The 21,876-nt window shown below is 41.5% G+C and overlaps 1 long non-coding RNA gene across 1 annotated transcript in view; it reads right to left on the bottom strand.

Moving 5' to 3' along the window:
- Positions 1-21,876, bottom strand: part of LOC127013324 (uncharacterized) — a 223,029-nt gene that overhangs the window by 77,689 nt on the left and 123,464 nt on the right. The window contains exon 4 of the long non-coding RNA XR_007766067.1: positions 7,863-7,978. This is a non-coding gene — a long non-coding RNA (uncharacterized LOC127013324). The remainder of the gene's footprint in view (positions 1-7,862; positions 7,979-21,876) is intronic.

Here is a 21,876-nt window from a genome sequence, read left to right as displayed (position 1 = left end):
AACCAGCTTCTCTGTGCCTCTCCTCCCACCACCAGGAAGTCTTAACATGACTGAAATTTACAGCGGTTATAACAAACCGCTGCTAACTGCAAATTTTAATTAGAGCATTTGCCTCTGGTGTAATGCAGTAATAAGGAGAAAATGGGTGTCTCTGCTTTCTTCTAAGGATCTCTGTACGCAGGCAGGTACAGACAGACCTGAGCTTGCTCTGCCTGTGCTCCGAGCTGGCTCCCAGTTGAAAGCTGTATATTGCTTTGTATTGTAGGCACAGTACACTGTGCACAAGCACATATGCCCTGCCACTCAACACACCTAAGCTTGCCTAGATGACTGCAAACAAAAAGGAGAATTGTGCCCCTATAGCAAGGGGGGGGAAGAGAAGATATTTTTTCTTTACATCCAACACTTGTTCACACTTGTCCTAAGAAAAACAAGTTTGCCACTATTGCCCTTGTATTCTCATAGGGGAATGTTTTTAGAGTTTTTCTGGCTTGCTGTTCGTTATATTTAGGTTATTTGCAAGTATTAAGCTATCATCTGCACAGAGATGATAGCAAGTATAAGAGAAGAGTAACCTTCGGAGACGATAAACCACAGTGGGTAGTAGATTATAATAAAGAACGAGTGAAGCCTGGCTGACCCTTATCAGAGTGAGCCAGCTCTTGCTAACACCTCTAAATTAGGGTTTACCACTTTTGTTTTACTTTGGCTATTTTAAAAAACAATCACAGCAAAATAACAGAACGTGAGCAGGGACATAAAAAAAGGGTGTAAAACCAACAAAAGTGTCTATTCTTTTTATTAGGAGGTTTACCAAGTGCCTAACCAGTCAACAATCAAGCTGCTACAACAACATAATAAAATTAAATTCATTTTTTGAAGACATTGGAAGTTTTAGTATTGAGCATCCTATACTACTGTTGTCCGCCAATGATCTTTTTTTAACCCTGCTCAGATGCTGTTATTGAAGAAGAAAGCAAGAAAAGGCTAGGAACAGCAGGGTTCTCGAGCAGACTAAGCACGGGAGAACTGACTTGTCTCTAGCACCCCAGAACCACATGAAGGCACCCATCTTCAGGCAGGATAACAGACTTTTCTCCTTGCTGTTTTTTCACTAGCTGAGCAGGAGCCAGGTGATTTCCAGCTCTAGCCTGGGGGCAAGTAGCCTTCCTTGCCCTCCCACAGCTTTCCTACCCCACCAGGAGGTGCTCTTCCCAGCAGGGGAGCCACCTAGCAGGAACTACTGACTGCAACCTTCAGCAGGACCCAGCAAGTCCTTCCTCCTCATCATCCCCAACCTCCCATCTTTGCAGTAGCAGGTTCGTGGAAGTGCTTTGGAGAGCAGACTAGTCCCAGAGGCAGCCCCAGCTGACAGATGCCCTCAACCCTCAATGTGGCTATTTGGGTAAGCTGCACAACCTCACTTTTATCTTTGGTTTCTGGAGCCTGCCTGTCCTGCAGAACACTAGAGCGCTGCCTTTGCTCTCTCCCGTTTCCTGCTTTTGGGCTCAAATTTAGCAAACAGCAGCCCATAACACATGGCATCGACTCACCACTCTGTGCCATCATTACTGGTACTGAGGAAAAGCACTAGAGACAAATAGATAAATATTAGGGAGGAAGAACATGTATTACTCCAGTAAATTCATCAGTTAATACGAATTAATTCAGGAAACACCCAGGAAAAAAAAAAAAAGAAAAAAGTCTCCTTCATTTATGGCAAAGCCAAGAGAATATAAACCCTAAATATCTTTACCTCTTTTTCCCTTGCCAGCAAGACTGGGGGAGAGCAGGTCAAGCAACAACATCACAACTTTGCATGCTGTCGGGCTGCTATTCAAAAAACAAGACAGAATATGAATGTAACCTGATTTCAAGTGGATCTGGGAGAGCCTTAATGCTGAAGTTTTTATGCCAGCTTTGTAATTATTAAGATCTCAGACAAGCCCTTGTTTCTGAGTACTGGCCTAGATTAGCAAGTCACCTGAAAGTTTACGGTAGGAAAACCATATGGGCATATTCCTGTAGCTACATGTGTACAGTAATTATGGCATAGGTAAGCAATAACACATGCCCACGGCATCACACTTGGTGAGGCACGAGGCTTACGTGCATATCTATGATTATGACTTCAGACTTCAAAGTACCTTATTGCTCAGACAAAATTGGTAGCCTACTTCCTTGTAAAACACACATAAGGATCTATTGCTATAAAACACATATAGGTGCTGATATAACACGAGATTTAAAGTATGGGTACCAGAACTGTGAAAGGGGGAAGGAGGATCTTACTTAAAATACCTTCCTATATTGTTTTAAAGTGAGAGCACTTTAAAGTAGCAGGCAAAAGTAAGCATCGCTTAAATTCTAAAACTGCCAGAGTTTCATGCTGATGCCCAAAGTCTGCTTACTTGGCAGGCAACACTTCAAGCTCATGTTCCCCTTTGAGAAACGGGCTCCTTTCTAATACATCACCCACTCAATTGCTTTCAGACCCCTAATCAATCAAGAAATCCCATCACAATCATGTGATCAGTGGCTGTGGGCTGACATTCATGCATGGCAATTTATGACAAAAATCAATAAGTGTTTCCCTTTTACATGGCTTTTTCAAAATAGGACCACATTTTACAAAAGTACATTTTTCTGAAGATGGGTTTCTAAATGAATAGCACCAACTTCAAAGCAAATGTTTCTGTGAGGGCTGTTACAACATTCGAGTTCTTACATGATCTTCAAGGCTGCAGCGTGACCTAGGAGGCAGCCATAATGAGACACAGACAGTGAATAAAGCACTGATTTAATTATGTTGTTTGATATATAATGACCTCATCCACTGGTGTTTATACTAATGTAGTGCTTGAAATGCTTTATCGACATATGGGAAGGCACAGTCTCCAGCCTGAAGAGCTTACAGTCTCAAAGACAGAAACTAGATGAAGGGTGTTCTCTTATTGTAGGTTTTGAAGCTTTGCTCATTTCCATCAGGTCTTAAATATGCACTGAATGCTGGAGAACGGGTTGCTGAGTGAGTACTCTAAGCTTGCTGAACAAAATATCTACTGCATGGTTACCTTCGAGTACAGAAGAGGATTTCCAAAATGGCAAGTCTATGATCCTATGTACAATCAATGACAGGACGATGCAAACGCTGGTGGGGTGGAGGGAAGCTATAGCTGTTTACAACATCTCCACCAAATTCCTTCAGTTTTGGAGATACCTCGCACCCCAGCATGAGCTTTGACCCACTGTTGTCTGCTGCTACAGAAAGAAGAGTGAGGGACAGAGTCGGTACAACTTGCTAGTTCCTCCACTAAAGAATTCCATCAAGGTAACTGTGCTGTAACCATCTCCTCCCAGAAAATTAACACTCAAGGCTCAGAGTTTGGTTAAATATACATGTATATCTTATTTTGCACTCCTGATTAAGATTCCCTGAAAAATATACAGTAAAGTAACTCTTTATGGTGTTAACGCCATGAAAAACTCCACGAGGAAATGAGTAGTTCTGTATTCAGTGCACCATCTGCCAACCACGCAGTAAATAAGGCCATACAAGAAATGGTGAGAAACAAAACATCAACAACCTATCCACTCATTAAGCATTAGCCATGCTGTGAGCTGAACGATATGCAGGCCTTGCAGAAAAAAAAAAAAAAGTATACAATCCTCTAATTAAAACCAATCAAAATGAATATTTACCAAGAGGATGAATGAGTAGCTTTAATTGTGGAATTTTCTAGCCTCCAATTGCTTGGTTTTGCAACCTTGAAGTTCAGCCCTGTTCAGTAATCTAAAGGCCTAACTTAAGGCATTATTTATCTTATTTTACTTCTATACAGAAAACCCATAGAACACATGCAGTTGACACACTTCTACCCTTATTAGGTATGCACACATGTACAAGACCATTGCATTCACTGGTGCCTATCACAGCAACCAGACAAAAAGACAAGTTAAAGAAGAGATACCCCAGCTCTATTTTGTTTTAAGGTAATTCTGGAATAGAAACAGGGCTTCAGTATATCCTTTCTCTTATATTGAGTTTTCTCAGCAACACCAGATTTTAAAACCTCCATAAAAAAAAAAATCCAAGAGGTCCTGCTAGCAAGGATAAAAGATCAAAAGAGTATAAATTAAATACATTATTAGTGGAGAAAATGTATATATACACACATATGTATTCGGAAACCTTTAAAATGGTACACAGAAGTTAACCAATGAGAAGCATTTGCCCAGCAGAGCTGAAAAATAGCTGAGAGAGGCTAACAGGAATGTGTTTTCATTTTCTTTTCAAACTCTGGTACAAATTCAGCTAATATCACTTTGTACGATCTCATGCCAGGATAGGAGCCAAAAGTTTCACTTGAAATCTTTGCAGTTATCAGATCTGGAAAGCTTTTCAATCACTTAAGTTTGAGAAGCATTTAAAAAAAAAAAAAAAAAAAAGAAAAGACCAGAGATAAAAGGCCAGGGGCTTGAAACATTTATCACTTCATCATACTCTTCCATTTGATGCTAGGTCAGCATCTTTACAGATACAATGGAATGCTTGCTTTACCTATATTTTGAGAGGTTTTGAAAAAATAAAATTAATGAATGTACAGGTTTAGAAACAGGCATAGAGCAAGAAGGCCAGGAAATCCATATGGAGGACAAGCTCCTTAGCTAGCACATCCAGGAATGGAAACACTCCTAGGCCTAAAGAGAGCTTTCCAATACTTGCTTCCAGCAGTGGAAAGCTGCGCACACACAGCCACGTTGCTTTGGTGTCGGCCTTGCAAGCACCAGCCCTGCCATACAGAGGGGACAGCGACCGAGTAGCACATACAGGGTAAGTGCGATGCTCCCTGAAAGCTCAGGATCGCTGCTGGACAAGCTCTACCCTCCACCGTGCCATGGCACTAGGGATCCCAGGCCTGCCCATACTACAGCTCGGTCTTCAGCACCTCCCTCTTACCGCTACCAGGTCCCTGGGAAACCAGGACAAGTTCACAAAGCCCTCAGACTGACCCAGACCAAGGCTGAATGAGGAAGAATATGGGATGTCCAGGAAAACGTAATGCCCTTCTGGAAGCAAACGTTATGAACATATTTAAGCAACTGCTAAAATAGGAGACTTCCAGCTCCATATGACACCATGTAGGGACCGCATGATGACAGATCAGGGTAACAAGTACTTTTCTGGCATATATTTGGCACCTCCAGTCTCCTCCTGATAAAACCAATATACCACAAACACTTCGCAAGCACAGTTGTAGCCAAAGGAAAAGCAGGCACAAGGTAAAACTGAATACAACCACAAGCACAGAGTGTTCTATACCTTGCCAAGCTGATCGCTGTTTTGAGAGACTATGCCAATTTATGAGCTATTAGGGCAGCTTCAGACCTGCTCTGGTTTCAGGCAGGAGCCACATCTCACCAAGTGACAGCCCACCTACCCACTACAGGACAAATGCTACTCATGCAAAGCCTGAATCTTTAAAACATTCACAACCATTTTAATTTTACCCTCAACAGTAAATATGCAGGCCAGCATGTATCTAGACTTCCTTATGACAAACTTCAAAATAAAGTTTTAAAATATTATTTTTTCTAAGCAAGCCAGTATATGAAAGACAGGAAAAAACAAAGCACATTTTTAGAAAGCACCACAAGACACTCAGGTGTGGGTTTGTAGGCTCATGGTTACTCAGTTGTGTGACCATAGACAGCCCCCTCTTCGAAAAAACAGAAAATACAGAAAGTACTATCAAAATGTTTCTATTGCTTTCCCACACTTACATTAAAGCATTCTTTGTGCATGCAAGCAAATCTAGTGAGCTTTTTCATTTCCTTGCTGAGGAAAGTTGATTTTTCCTCCCTCCAATAAGAGCTGCCAATCACATTATACTGGTGAATAAAAATGCAAAACCTGGAAATTGAATCTTACCACTGTGTCTTTCCTGATGCAGATCCCTGCTCTCCCATTACCTTCCAAAACTCCCCCTCAAAACACTTGTTTTCTCATTATTGCCTGCACTTTTCTCACCCCTTTGTTCTTCCCTCTTATTCAGGAAGGTCTTATTTCTGGTTCCCTGACTTTGTCTTCACCTTTTCTCTCTCACCAACTGCAGGGGAGACTCTTTCATACTTGCTCTCAAGTACAGCCCACCAAGAAACATCTCTGGAGGAAAAAAAAAGTTTGGTGTACATGGTTCAACAGAAATATTCCCACCCACTTCACTCTCTACTGCATCCTTTCATCCTGCTCTTTGTTCTGGAGAAGCCACACAAGTTACTACTCCCATTTGTTTCCCTCCTTCACCCACTGAGCTCCAGATGCTTTGACACACCACTGACACCCACTTTGCTCTGCTGCCTACCCTTCTCCCCCTCCAAGTGCCAGGACACTCCCGTACTTCGCTGCAGCCTGCTCCACCTCCCCATGTACCTCCCCTTCCTCTCCAGCATACACTTGTACCTGCTGCAGATTTCTGCTTCAGGCAAAGCCTCAGACTTCCTCCCTGACACCTTCGAGGCAATAATGTCATTGTCTTTTCTTCCTACACCACCCAAGGCATTTCCCTTGGGCTGCAGGGTTATAGGCAGCATGGCAACATCTCAGTTCTGGCCCTCCGAAGCTGACAGAGTCTTGTCCAGATCCATCTCTTTTTTTTGGCATTGCCTGCCCCATGTGCATAAGGGGAAGACTCAGGAGGTCATCCCAAGCTGCCCGGGATGGTGCAGCCTCCATTTTCAGCCCTGCATACAGCTGAAATAGACAAAATGAATCTAAGCTACAAGAAGGTTTAAATTAATACAAAGATACTGCTGCTACTCTGCCAGTGTTAGAGCTGATTTTTACTAGTTCTTAACTATTTCTTGTTGTGTCACAGCTTGGTGCAAGAGCTGTCTGGTCAGCAATACCTGCAATCAAAAGCTCGTCCTATTATGCACTGCTCAGCATTGGTAACTACACAGGACCACATACGTGTTCCTGATGGGCCTGTATAGATGCAGAAGTGAAAACCCCTGCCAAAAGCCAGGGCTCCAACACTTTGTGCCTTTCCAACAGGAACTGGAACAGATCAACTTACTTTGAACAGATCGTACTAAGAAGCATAGACCTTACTCACTTGTCAGTATCCGAAGGTGGTATATGCTAGGTACTCCCAAAGTTGGAAGAAATAAGAATGTCAAGATTTAATTTCCACAAAAAGATCATGTGCCTTTTTCTAATGATGGCCCCATATATCTACAGTCAGAGCCAAAGAAAGACAACCTGAAGTGAACTCCCATCTATCCCCCTACTGGGTCTGGCCCCTAGCTTCTCTCTTCCCCTCTGAGGGCAGGGAAGTAGCAAGGGAGGGAGATACCCAAGCTGGGTTTGCAGCCACTGGAACTGACTCACACATCACCTCCACTCTAACAGGCTTTGAAAGCAGCCCAGATGCCCTATGAACATATCTGTTTCACTAACAAATACATGCAGGGGTCTAATAAAGCTCCATCTTGAGGTCTTCTTACAGTGACAGCCTTACTCAGAACTGCTTCAAGAAAGGCTAAATTCATTTTGTCAGTTCAGACCTCTTTGACGTTGGGCGAAAGCTTCCAAATATAAAAAGTTCTACATCAGAGAGAGTTGGGGGGGTAGGGCAGAGGAGATTTATAGAAAACTCATATCACTTTTTATGGAAACCCTCTTATGATTGAACAGAAAACTCTGAAGGCTGATGTTTGTAATTAAGAGGTGTATCTGTAGTATCTGAAATTTCTTCCATTCTTACGTACAGCCATCTGAATTGTATCTTCCTGTTTGGACTAAAGACCTTCTGAAGTAAGGACTGAGTTAATTACAAATTATCCCATAATTCACTCACCTGTCTTTCCTGGAGCAGGAAGGAGGGGAGTTCAGAATCCTCCCTATAAATCCTTCAATCTCATTCACACTCCTACTTCAGAAGTGTAAATCCTCACGCTGCTCTGTGACTCAAGCCTGAAATAAAGAAAAAAGGAACAGGACGGGAGCACTTAGTAACTTTATGCAATGCACTGATAAAAAATAAAACTGTAATAATAGGTGCTTTAAAACAATTAGTTCATACTATATTATGTCTTGCAGCCACTCAAGTCAAAGACATTGCTCTAATTCAAAGTCAAATGACTGTAAGACAAGAGAAAACACAATGCTTTTATACAACTACATAGTCCTATATTTCAGGATTTTTCCTGTTCAGTTACAATAAATCCCAGTTAGGCACCCCAAGCTCTTCAGATACTGGAAGAAGTCCAAAATTTCTGTCAGGATGCTTCCTTAAAAACTTTCTTGAGCAGAAACACAATCTGGAATGCACTCTTAAAATACAGCCTTGAAAAATAAAATTTGTTGAACTTTCGTGCTACAAAAAAGAAGCCAAATTGTGTCAACAGAAGACAAATCCACCCTCAGAAGCATATTTTCTTGTTCTCTACAGCCTCTGCAGTTGCGAGCTTTCAGTGGCTTTTATTTATTCATTTTACCAAATCAGCTCCAATCGCAGGACAAAGGTGCTGGGCAGCAGCAGTGGGCAGTGTCCCCGTAACACCGCAGAACCCTGCGGGCAGCCTTCCAGCACACCCCTCACATCACGCCTTCTGCCATTACCCGAGGCACACACAATAACTCCTGCCCATCTTGGAAACACAAGCTACAGCAGGATGGCAATTGCAGTTTTAACAGCCAAAAGGTAAGACCAAGACTTAAGCCTTACTAAGTAAACGGTAATAAAAGATCCAACACAGTAGCTAAGATTAAGTACAGAAAACTCCGTATTTGCACATCACTCATGCAAGTATATTCTCATGAAAATATGTTCTCACGCCATTTATTTCTTATTCCTACATTTATACTTAATTTTTATATAGCATTATTATAAATACCAGTTTTCTCAATTATACTGTGTGCATTTGTGTGTGCATGTGTATATGCATGCATATGTGTATAGCATCCACTTCTATAACCTTGTAAGAAAATCAACATGAGCAGTTGATCAACATTCCAGTCTGAAATCACAAAGTTTTAAAGTACACGTCTGTAACACTGAACCATGCAGCATGAACTAAAGACACTGAGGCCTGGCAGATTTGTGGCATCCAGACATTCAACCCCATGAACAGCATTAGAGATTCTGCCAATGCTCAGAAAGTCAAATAAAAGCTCACTTCTGCAAAACATTCTGAAAATCCTGAGGAGGATAAAAGAAAGGACATTTTGTCAGCAATAAACTTTTGTTATATCTAGGAATGTTAAATGTACCTTTGCTTTTTTAATAGTATGAATAAAACACATTGGGGTTATCAAAGTTGTGAAAAGTTCAAGTTTTAGCCACCTAGATAGTACAATCCTTGTCCAAATTAAAAGCTTAAGAGTTAAAAAAAAGGAAATTAACAAGCCTTCACAAAAAAAAAAGGGGGGGGGGGAGGAGAAGGGATGGGGGGTGTGATTAACACCCAGTTTTGGATTAAGGCTTCACAGCCAAAGCAGCCAATAGTCACCAGCTCATATGGAGAGGTTCTGTAGCACATACTAAGAAACACTCTCAAAAGCACAGATACAGCTTTTTGACAACTGTGGTATATCAGAAAGATCCCATGCTACACATGCACAGACAATGCTGTAAGGGTTACAGCTGAGGTCACTGGCTTGACAATCCAGCAGTTTGTGGTTTATGCAAATAGCTGGTTCGGGGACTTGCCATCAGTTTTTGTATAATCGTGACGTATGTACAGTCTAATGTTCTCCGCACGTGCTGGAAACGTGTCCAGAATAACTGCGCAGGGCTTGGAGAGCTTTACCTTCACAGACTTCTGGTGGTTCAGTTTATACATGGAGCAGATACAGAACCTACGAACACAAATCTCTTCCTATTACAAACGTATCTGATTGTATGTGACTAAACATAAAATGCTGCATAAAATTACTTTGCTGAGGAATGTACTGCACATTAAACTAGTAATGGAGAAAAGATCACTGAACTTCATAATTGGAAAGTCCTACCTTCAAAACACACAGCCTCATGTTTTCTAACTTAAGCAACTAAAATTGCAAAAAAGGAAAGATACCCATGGAAGCTTCTGGGGGGTGGAAATCACATGAGTTTGGACACCTCTGGCAGCCACAGACAAGATGAAACCTAAATTTGATTGATTAATCAAACCTAGCATCATAAAAAGGTTGCTCAGATCCTTGACTTTAATGACTAGATTGCTTTTTGTGGACCACAAGGAAGTCCTCTGGCTTCCCCAGCTCAAACAGAAGGGCTCATTATTAGAAGACTAACACATGAAGCAAGTACGGTCTGTAAATGTTCATAATGACTCTCTCCCCATGCACTTTGTGCTGGCTGCAAAGAACATTTCAAAGCCCAGCTGTCACCAATATCTATGATAGCTTCTTCAAACACGCAGAGACACACACACCTTAAAATCTGCGGGCAGCTGGTGTGAACAAGGAAAGCCAGAAGTCTCAGATAGCTCTGGAAGAATCACTTGAAATACATGCTTTGTTGCTCAAGAGTTACAAATAAAAAATGGATGGGCACCAAAGTAGAGATGAGTTGTTTAATGGGCAGACCTTGAGGGTCATTCTCAAGCTTGGACCCACTGAAACTAAAGGGTACCTGGATTTCTTGAATTGGCCCTAAATTCTAACAGCAAACTACAGGCCACAGTATTTGCCTCATTTTTGTGCAAGCAAACCTGCACACACAAATGAACCATATTACATTTCGTTATATACTTTTTACAAGACAAGGAGAACATAGGAGTTCGTGAAAATACATTAGATAATTGCAATGTAACTTCCATTTATTTAAGAAATTTGGGTCTGAAAGTCTGCCTGGTTTCGGGTATCTAATTCTGAATGATCTGATTTAAGGTTTATCATAATCTCTGCAAATAGGAAAAGAAAATTCTGTTATTTTTAACACGTTCAAAACAATACCATCTTTATTTAAGATTCAAGATGGCCAGATAGAATACTTCACTTTATTTTTTTATGCAGCCATGTGCTTATATTTCATGAAGGAGCTAACTGAATAATTAAACGAAGATACATGGCTGAGATACTGAAAAGTAAATCCCCTTCTCTACATAAGCTCTACTATCCAGGCAACCAACAGTAAATATATTTTAATACTTTTATCTATAAGGAACAAAAAAAAAATTAGAATAGTCACAGAAGCTCAGTCCTTCTTTTCAAAAGCCTGCCAAAGTCATCTGAAACACATTTGTCAAAACATACATTGCAAAGAAAAATGCAGGACCTTCCTAGCATTTGGGAGAATATGAGGCAAGAGAGGAGGAGAGAAACCGATCAAATAAAACACAACAGAATAAATCAGACCACTTAAATGCATACATCTTCCTCCACAGGATCTTCCTACAAAATGTTCATCCAAGACTGTGTGTACACACACATGGGTGTGCACCTGTGAAGGGGTAGGATCCAGCCCTGCCGAAACAGACCTGGCTACCAATCACACCACTGGCCAGGCAGGATGGTGAAATTCCCTTTTTTCCCCTGCTTTTAATACAAGCAAATCAAAGAAAGTAAGGATCCTGCCCACCCTGGGCCTGTCAGCTGAAGGCAGTAAGCAGTTGACAGGCATCATGCAGTTAGGGTCATGCAGGATAGCTTCACATGCAAGCGAGACAGGAGTGCCTGCACAGGGGGAACCTCCATCCTGACCCCTCTCCCATGGCACCACATTTGACATGGTGCTGCCTTTGCACCCTGGGCATGCAGAGCTGCAAGGTGTTTGCACATGAAGGGTCAGTCAGGGCCAGGCTAGAAATCTGCACGTGCCAGGATGCATGAAATCAGTTTGAATGTCAAAAAGAAGCAGCTTCAGATGCAGAAAGTCAGCAAATGCCAATTGTTTATAACTCAGCACTTGCAGAAACACCCATGTGCATGCGCGCACGCACACAAAGGGGGGGGGGTGTTGCAAAGCACCATTTATACTCTAAAACCACTGTGAAATAAGGTAAGTTAAAGACCAACTGGTTGTGAGGTTTTCCTGGAAATGCAAATATACTTCTAAAAATCAGTCTTGATGTTCTTCCCTCCTCCAAAAAGTGTTATGCCTGTCCCCACAACTGGAAGGTTTCCTGAAAGATTACTTTCACAACCATCACTACCACTAACGATCTTTTCACTGTTATTTTAACAAGTAAAATCATATCACTTCGTCAACACAATGCTGATATGACCTAGACTTTGGCTGTATTGCTTCCAAGAATATTCTCAAAGTAGCAGCAAATTGAGCCTCAGGACCTTAGAAAAGTAATTCATATTTGCTTATACCTATTTCAATCCTATCCAATGCAGTCACAGCTTGGTTTTGGGGGGCAGGGAGGGAGGTTTCGGGGCTTGCTTTCTTAATAAAGACCATACATAATGTGAGCCATGGGCACCTCAGGAAAGAAGATGGTCTGAATCTCCCCTCTCACCTCACCATCAAGAAACACAATAGGGGAGGAGGCAAACCATACAAATCTGGGTCACATCAATCCAAAGCCCATATATACTATGACAGTCACCCTCACTGCCCTATTTCATGCTGTGACCCCTATCATCCCCCACTGGAGTGGAAGAGGAGGAGGAACAGAGGCAGCAGGAATCCCTTCATCCCCTACCACAGAGAAAAAGTAGCATCAAGATTACCTTGTTGTGCCATCTCCCATAGGAGCAAAGAGAAGATGCCTGTTATTTATGCCCTTAGCTGAGAGCTAAAAATAAAATTAGGGTTCAGGATGAAAGAGAAAGCCTAAGGGCCCACAAGGAGTGGGGCTGGATAGGGGCTGCCCCAGGCAAGGTGCCGAGAAAACAGGGCTGCAAGAAACTCCTCGTCTGGGCCATGGCTGGGGGACCTGGTCTAGGGCTCAGTGCAAAGTTCGGGTCAGAGATAGGGTTAGGGCTGAGAGAAAGACAAAGCATAGGTGCCCCATATAGAGCAGGGGCTCACCTCTGGCTCGACACGCGAGTCAGGGCCACAGGAGTTATCTCCCACTGAACTCATCTCCTGCACGCAGGCGAGATGAAAGCTGTAATTTGCCCCTCACAGCTGCCACTGTAGGTTGCAAATACCTTCGGGCAGACATCTTAAACTTCATTATACCTGACTGAGGTTTTCAGCACAGCATTCCAAAACATTACCCCCCTCCTGCCCCTCACCCCCGCTTTCAAAGGGGAAAAAAAAGAATTATATATATATATTCCGACAACACTTCATAACTTTCAGAAGCGCATTCCTACATGCGTGCTGTACCCTAACCTAGCCCAAAGGACACGGGCCACAGCTGCTAAAGGAGCTGAGGCACATACCCGGGGGCCCTGCTTGCAAACACCTGTATGTGAAACCCAGGCCCATCCTGGGTCTCTCCCCCCACCCCACGCAGGGGCCTCCGGACCTCCTGGTCGGCACTGCTGCAGTCCCATTTATTCAACTCCTCTGCTGCAGGAAGAGTTTAGCTTCTCCTGGGCTTCTCCACGGGAAGCTTAAGGCCGAAAGAAAGGTATGCATGCCCAGCAGGTTGAAGAAACGATTTCTTAGCAGTTCACTATTTTTAAGTTGGCCTGTTATGCAGATATACGCAAGTGCATAACTTGGGTTATCTGCCACTTAATTGCTGGTCACAGACCTGAATTGCCAATCCGACCTCTGAAGACACAAAAAGTTTGCATTAATTAGCTTTGCTTCGGAATCAGCTCAAAATGGAAAAAGGTGATCTATTTTCTTTTTGCGCATTTTCTTCTTGATATGAAAATCTCATTTCTTTTTTTTTAATACAACCACAATACACATGAAAATGTACACATTCCCTGAAAATTAACCGTAAAGCTAGTCGTTAACTGTAAAGCAAGCCTGCCATCTGAAATTTCATTTAAATTACAAAAAGACTGAAAAATATTTTAAATATATCTTCACATGAAAGTTCACCAAGTGCAGGTCACTAAATCCATCAGAATAGAAAACTGGGAGTAGAACTTGGAAGTTTGTTCCTTTCAAATTAAAAACTAGCATCTCTGTGTCTGCGGAAGAGTTGCACAGCCTCCACAGCTTGCCAGCTAAACTTCTGTGGTGGGTTTTGTTCTGTTCTTAAATATTTTATAAGACATTCTAGGTATAATCTGAATAATGACTATCAATGAACAAGGCACATGATAAAGGAAATATTATTTTATCTTTGCTGATGATAGCACAACACATCCAAGAATGTCCACACTCTTAAACCCTTCCACTGATCACCAAGTGTAAAAGTGGCCTCAAAACTGACACTACTTTGATTCTGCCTTATTCTATCAAGTTGTAGCGGAACCATGACTCTGAGCATGGGCTAGTAGAACACCTTGCTCCAAAGTGCTCAGAGACGGAGCCTTGTTTATAATATACATAATTTTAATCTCTTTTACATTAATTTTTAACACTGAAAGAAAACCAATGCAAAAAATTAATTATGAAAATAATCTATTGTACTTTTGCAGTTTTCATTCTTTAAAATAATACTGATTATGTGCACCAAGAAATATAATGACCATAGGAACAAAACTATGGCGCATCAGGTTTCCAGGTTTTTGAAAACCTGAAAACTTCCAGGTTTCCAGACATTATCAGTGGTTTCAAGTGGTCAGATTTCAAAAAGGAAATAGCTTCCTATGCTTCCACCGCTTCCTTTTAGCTACATACTTTCCTTATAGGTGTAATTAATTCTGGCAACAAATGAGTCCATATATTTAATGCAAGACAAAACTGCAAGGTGTATTTTTTACACATAGCCCTCAAAGAAAGAATTAGCAGCTACTCAGAAATAAGCTAAAATGATTATCTTAATCACACTCATTTGGGGAAGAAGAATAAATCTAGCTTATCTTCAACCATCATTCTTTTAAAATATAAAGTATAAAAATCATTAAAACATCTTGAACTCAGGAAGACACCATCAGCTTCAGAAGAGCAAATGAGTTTGGGGCATAAGCTTTTACCATAGCCAACCTATTACATGGGCTAGAAGTCAACAACATGCAAGTAGCGATATGTTCCACATTTTGATGCTTTTAAGGAAGTTGCCGTACATTACTCAAAACTTCTTATCCAATGTTTATTTAGTAGATCATACTACTATATATACTATTATACTATGTATAATATCTGATATAAAATATTCAGTAAAATCTCAGGATACTAAGACTCCAGCCTTGTGCACTGTAGACTTAAAAACTAAGTAATTTTCATTTTCTTCCCATTGAAAACCATAACAATTGAAACAAGTTCTCTACAATGCCTCTTGCATTACTTAATGTATCAAATTCTACTTAACCTGTGCCATCCTGAATCTTACCTTCTGCTATAAGTTACATAAGTTAGAGTAGAAGTTGCCAGAGATAAAAGGTCACAGCCTTTAACTGTTAAGAGCCTTGTAACTTCTGAGACTGGACCAGCCACTATATTATTACAAAAATGGACACTATTTGGATCTTTATTACTTCTCAGCAGAGAAATAGTTAAAATAAAATACCGAATATTAAATACCAAGCATTTCTGTCTCAGAATCCAGCACTACACAGATGAAAGGGGCAGTTTACACTCCTCTGACCCATAGCAAAAGAAATCAAGACTTGCATTCAGATCATGCTTGGAAATTTTCTCTGGTATTATTATAACAATATATTTCTATTTAACTCCATTCCCAACCCTGACTGGTATTTTCTGACAAGAATCTCATTTATCCAAAAAAAATAAAATTTAAAAAAAAAAATCCTCATCAGCAGAACAAAAGTGTTTCATGAAAACATAACAGATTCAAATAGCTGGTGAGGAAACACAGACCCTAATGCTCCGGTTCCCACCAGCTTCCCTGGCAAGCTGAGGAGGGACCCAGCTTCCCTGGCCTGGAAAGCCTGCATCAACTCTTGAATCTGCAGCAGGCAGCTCCCCACACCAGGCTGGTGCATGGTCTGGGGAGAACACGACCAAGGGGATTTAGAGAGACACCCCTAGTTTGCAAGGCGCAATGTGCTGCAGACATGAATCGTGTGCCAAGCAGCTTGTTTCAGCAAAGGTGGCATGGGCAGCAGCAGGACAGCAGGCATCTGTTTGTGGTACACTGAAATCACAGATGCCCACAAATGGAGAGGTGGAGAAGCAGCTTGTTTGCAGCTCTGCGCGAGGCAGGTTAGAGGTTAGTATCAAACGTGACTTGATTTTTGAGTGAGCAGTAAGTGACTTGGCTCCAGGACTGCTAACAGCCATGTCAACCCTGCACTGCCTCTGAGCTGTGGTACGGTCCTACTTTTGGGACCCAAGTTGGTATTTCTACCTTACACTACATAAAAGTACCAATTTACTCTGAGATGGCTTGGCAAACTCTGAAGCAAGAAGGTGCTGGGGAGACAGGTCCTAAATTCTCCGTAAACCTTTCCTTGCAAACCCTGCCACACCACTAGATGTATGTATCTGTGGTTTGGGAGTGCTTCCGAGTCCATGTAGGCACCCCACGCCATGGTCCTGACACTGCATAGGGGCCAGACCTGAGCGCACCAGCCTCACCAAAAAGCCAAGGGAGCAGACGAGCACCCCGTTGCAGTGCACGTGGACCTGCCACCATTCCTAGAGCACCAGAAGAGATGAAGATCTGCAAGAGATGTCCTCCTCAGAGGTCAGCACAGGCAGAGCTTAACGTATACTAAAGCAGGAAAAGCTATTCCAACCACCAAGGCAGGAACAGCTAGTTCTGAGGTTTTTGCTTATCGGTCAGTTGTTTAGGGGGCAAAGGCAGGAGAGAGATACAAGGAAGGGGAAAGTAAGTTTTTTTTTAATGGGCCCAGTGTTAGCTCCTCCAGAGTTCACATTTCAAAAAAAAGTATCATGGTACTTTGCCAAGATGACCAGTATTTTTGAAGGAGTTGTTTTTGAAATTATTTTAATGAAACGAGCTTAAAAGCACGTGTATATTCAGAATTGATGCTGGCTCTTGATATTAAAACCTTATCTCCCTTCCCCCCTTCCTGGCCCACCATTAAATACAATTAACTCCCATTTTCCTTCCAATGCTTTATGCTTTCTTGGCAAAGACCAGGCTGCAAAGCCTATCAGAAAGCAGAGAATGGAGGAAGGAAGGATGAAACACAGTAGGAGACCTGTGCACAAAGCTGATGATTTGAACACAATTTAGCTTACAGTTAACTCACAGCAGGACTTTTGTAATGTCCTTTATCACCTATGAAGCCATTTCCTCCTTACTCATTATCATTACACATAACAAGACAAGGAAAGATGTTTCTGCACAAAATGGAAAACCATTAGCATAGAATCACAAATCAGCAAAAGTTCAATGAATTTTAGAAAAGAAACCAATTCTTGCTTCTGTTCACTAGAGAAAAGAAATAACATTACATCCCACTGAAGGTGATCTGTAGCAACAACCCTGAACATCATGTGCAAAAATTCCACTGGACTCGACAGAGCTCCTCTCAGAGGGAAACCAAGGAATCCCATCCAGCCTGCACCCTCCAGTTCTCACACTTGTGTCACACACAGCACACATTTATACTCTCTGTTTGCCCTGTTACATTTAAATATGGGGAGGTCATCTACAAAGAATAAGAGAAATCAGTGTAATACATATTTCAACTTTGCTCTGTCTTGGAATCCACTGCTAATGTATTTCAGCCACAAAGCATACCAGAAACATTTAGCTTATTGCCATTTCTTCAAGCCACGGACAGCAGAACAATTCTTAGTCAGAATCATAGGGATCTTCCATAGCATTCATTTGTACTAATCCATGATGGAAAAATTGTTTTTTCCAGACAAGAAATCTGCCATAGTAGATAAAGACAACTAACTCATGAAGTCAAGAGTCAAAAATATTTCAGTAACAACCACAGGTCAACATGGCATTTCCTCTATCTGATCTTGGACTCTGCTTGTACATGGCAAAGGAAAAACAAGATAACAATGTGTGGTGTCTTACTATTGAAACCAAGTTTGTGTGCACCTGCAAGAGAGCAACAGGCAGATTGCAAACCATTACTCGTATTTGCCAACTGAAGGTATTTTCTTTTTCAATGAACAGAAGTCTGAAAAGAACTACCTCTATGGAGAATGGTAGAATCTCACCGAGTCAAAGGTGTGTGGGAAAGATAATATGCAAGAAATCAGGCTTTTTGTATTTCTACAAAATAACATTTTGGGCTTCAGAGACAAAACCAAACTTCTGAATATTGATGTCAAAACAAAGAGAATTTACCTACACATAAGTAACAACCTCACTGCAAAACCTGGCCATTAAGCTTCGTCCCTTCTTCTAATCCCCTGTACTATTCACTTCTTTCAACTGACTGTTTCTTCTCATTTGACCTGTTTAACCTCACTGTTTAAGCTTTCTACTCCCAGACCACTTCTGCTGCTCTCTCAGCTCACAGACAGGCTTCCGTTAGAGCTATTCTCAGCCTGGAGGAATGTTAATTGTTGTAGAAATTACACTGTTAAAATGAATGTCATAAAAAAGAGCTGAGCAACAGAAACTCAACCACTAGTCCAACACATTCAGCTCCGTTTCCATCACTGAAAAAATATGAAAGACAAATCAAAACAGAAGTTTTGTTTTCAGGTAAGAAAAAAGGAAAAATGTAACACAACTGAAAAAGTTGAACAGGGCAAAAAAAATTCTGTGGAGATGAAATGGCACAATGCAAGTACACGAGGAAACCACAGACAGAAATCTTGGCACAGATTAAACTCCAAAAGACATAGATATGATTGTTTCAAAAAAATATAGCCCATCCTAACACAAGGGTTTATTTTTCCTTACTGTGCATTTGCCCCAGCTCCTTCTTAGATGTACACACTATGGAAAGACCCATTAGTAAAAAAAAAAAAAACCAAAACAAAACAAAAACACACCCAAAACTTATGTCCAGACATGACTCAATAATTAAAACATGTCTCTATGTAAAAAAGAAAAAAAAAAAAAGTACATTTTTATAGTATAGTTCTGGTAACTTCATTCAATGGACCTTCATGAACTTCAGTTAAACACACATGTAAGTGGCCAAGAACGCTATTCTAGTCATACACTCATTGCACGACTTGTGAGGACAGGCGCTACCGGGAACAAGTCACTGAGTAGTCAGAGACAAGGCAGAGATGCCAAGAGGACTGGTGGAGTCAGCAAACAAGACAGAGAGGCTCACCGAGATTTCCACAGGAAAAAACAACAAGAAGTACTAAAGCGGTTTCTTCTGGGAGACCTGGTAGTTAGAGGCAAACCTTTTTTAAGCTCAGTGGAAAAGACACACGCATACGGCACCAGTAAATTATAGAAGCCATTACACCAACCTGCCACAGCTGCAATGTTGTGGCCTCTTCACTGGGCTGAATCCTCAGCTTCTGCCTCCACCTCCTCCCACCACAAAATCCTTTCGCTAAATGCTAGATGAGTTCGTGGCCTCACCACAGTCCAACTAGAAGTAATTTGCTCTCCAGCTTCTTTCCAGCTACAAGTAGTACACCAGATTTTTAGATTGCCTTCGAGTCTGAGAAAAAAGGAGCCCCAACCTTGATGGTAAATCTCCTGCTGCAATCCACAAGTTGGAACAGATCAGCAGGGCCAGATCTGCAGCTCTGACCTGAGCACAAGGCTCTTACTTGGGACACCAGCATCAGTAAAAAAGCAGAGGGTGAAAAAACATGCCACTAGCGTGGCCTTTCCTATAAAATTATAATGAATGATGCCTCAGACAGAAATGAATGTCTTGTCAGCAGAGGCACCATTTCCCAATTTCTTTTTGTCTTAGAAAAGGCTTTATTTTAACGTTGTCTTAACTGCTTAATGGGAAACTAGTATATCTGCTATACTTCAATTCTCTAAATTTCCCTGGGTTACAACAGCACCTCCCTGCGCAGGACACACTGTACACCCTACTCAGGAGCTGACAGGTTGATATTTTGGTGGGTTTTGACAGAGTTGAACTTTTTCCCTTTCATTTTCTTCCTCTGAAGTCTTAAAAGAAGTACATCTATCATCTTTTTACCATAAATATAGAAAAGCTCTACAGGTAATAGGTTGACTCCCAGCTATGGGTTTTCTAGCAAACTTGATGCTCTATGGTCAGGAGAATATTTCCTGCCTGAATCTATGCAGGACTATCAGTGCTAACTCCACAGACCAATTCCCTCTTCATTGGCAATTCACCCTAATACTATTTTGCCTCCAGTGGATCAGCAACTGTATAAACTCATCCACCCCAAAAAAAGTAATTTTTACCCTGCTACTGTTTCATCAATCACAGAGTGAGAGAATGCACGTGTATGCGTGTGCATGCAAGGGAGGTTTGAATCCTCCCCTCCCACCTCTAAGTCTTTTATTAGTGCTGTAAAGTCAGAGTATCAGCCAGGCTGTTTCTTTCATCACATTACCTGTAATCAGTTGTACACGATAACAAGCTGTCATAACTTCTCCTTTCAGAAGGATACTGGTTTGTCTTGTCACTACCCCTTCCAAGACTGTCCAGCCTAACCTTGAAGGGGGAAGGTAAAATAAATGGCATCTCTGTTAGGGTTTGCCTTCAAACAGAAGACAGAGAGTGGAAATGGCTGGGAACCGATGCACCGAGATGTGAAAACATTAAGTGAGATATTTCAAACCTCTTCCCAGGTAACTTCATAGGAGATGATTTCAGACTTGAAAGCACTGTCTTGATTAAGCTACTTCCACTGAAAAAAAAAAACCAAAGTTACTTCAATCAAATCAAGTGACTGTGGAAATCTCTTTTAAATACCACTGCCTGCAATCTCACCGAGTCCCAGGCACAGTTCCCAAAGACTTCAATAAAACCTTTGTCTGGGATAAGGAGTGCCAGATTTGGCCCACTTTAATACATTAAGTCTGTGGTAGGTGAAAAACTGAAACACAGAGCGGTTGTGAAACTACCCTCATAGCCAAGGAGATAAGAGAAAACGGCACTCATCCTTCCCCGCAGTGGGAGCGTACAGGGGGTGGATGGGAAAGTTAAAAAGGAGGAGGGAGCAGGAGTTTTAGGCTAAAAAGTATTTAATTATCCTCCTAGTGTGGGCTGGAAAGGATTGCGGTATGCTTGTTAGAGAAGCTGGCTGGAGTGGAAGGCTGAGAAAGCGTTCAAGGACGTGTGTATGTGTGCATGTGTGTGTGAGTGTGTTAAGGGCCAGGCCTATGCAAGTTCACAAAGTTTAGTCAATTCTCCTGCCAACTCTTCCAGGCTTGAGGCAAATACAGATAACCTCGGCTTAACCCAACTCCAAGCAAACCTTCCCTTCTCACCCCCACCCTCAATTAGCAAGCTTCAATCCAAAGTGCCTAAAAATAAACTATGAAATCACTTCAGTTACAGCTCTAGTAATGCACTTTTCCATAAACTTCTCCATATCACTGAAATGCTCCAAATCTCATTTGTTAAAGACCTGATTTGTTAAAAAACAAATAAGTGTATGGGAGGGGTGATGTGGCTTAACTTCCAGCTGGTTTTTACTCTTACATCACAGTTTTTCTACCCCCGCAGTAAGCGAGGTACTCCTGACTGCATTACTGTTACCTGCTGCTGCTTTTAAGATAAGCAATGCTAAAATAGCTAGTTGGATTACTTTTCAAATAAGATAGGTTTCTTGCACAGCAAAACTAAGGGCTAATACACTTATTTCAGAATTTCAGGATCTTTTTTCTCTCCGTATCCCCCAGCTGTGAACATCCATCCTCATGGCAGTCTACAACATCAAGACCACCCAGATTCATCTTCGTCTCTCAACCATCTGCCTCTGCTGCGCAGAGATAAAAATCTAGACAGAGCCTTTATTATTATTTTATCCATAACTTGTC

Source organism: Gymnogyps californianus, chromosome 2 (genome assembly GCF_018139145.2).
Source record: "Gymnogyps californianus isolate 813 chromosome 2, ASM1813914v2, whole genome shotgun sequence".
Lineage (NCBI taxonomy): Eukaryota > Metazoa > Chordata > Aves > Accipitriformes > Cathartidae > Gymnogyps > Gymnogyps californianus.
Note: the sequence above shows the minus strand (reverse complement) of the source record. Positions and strands in the feature narration are given on the sequence as shown.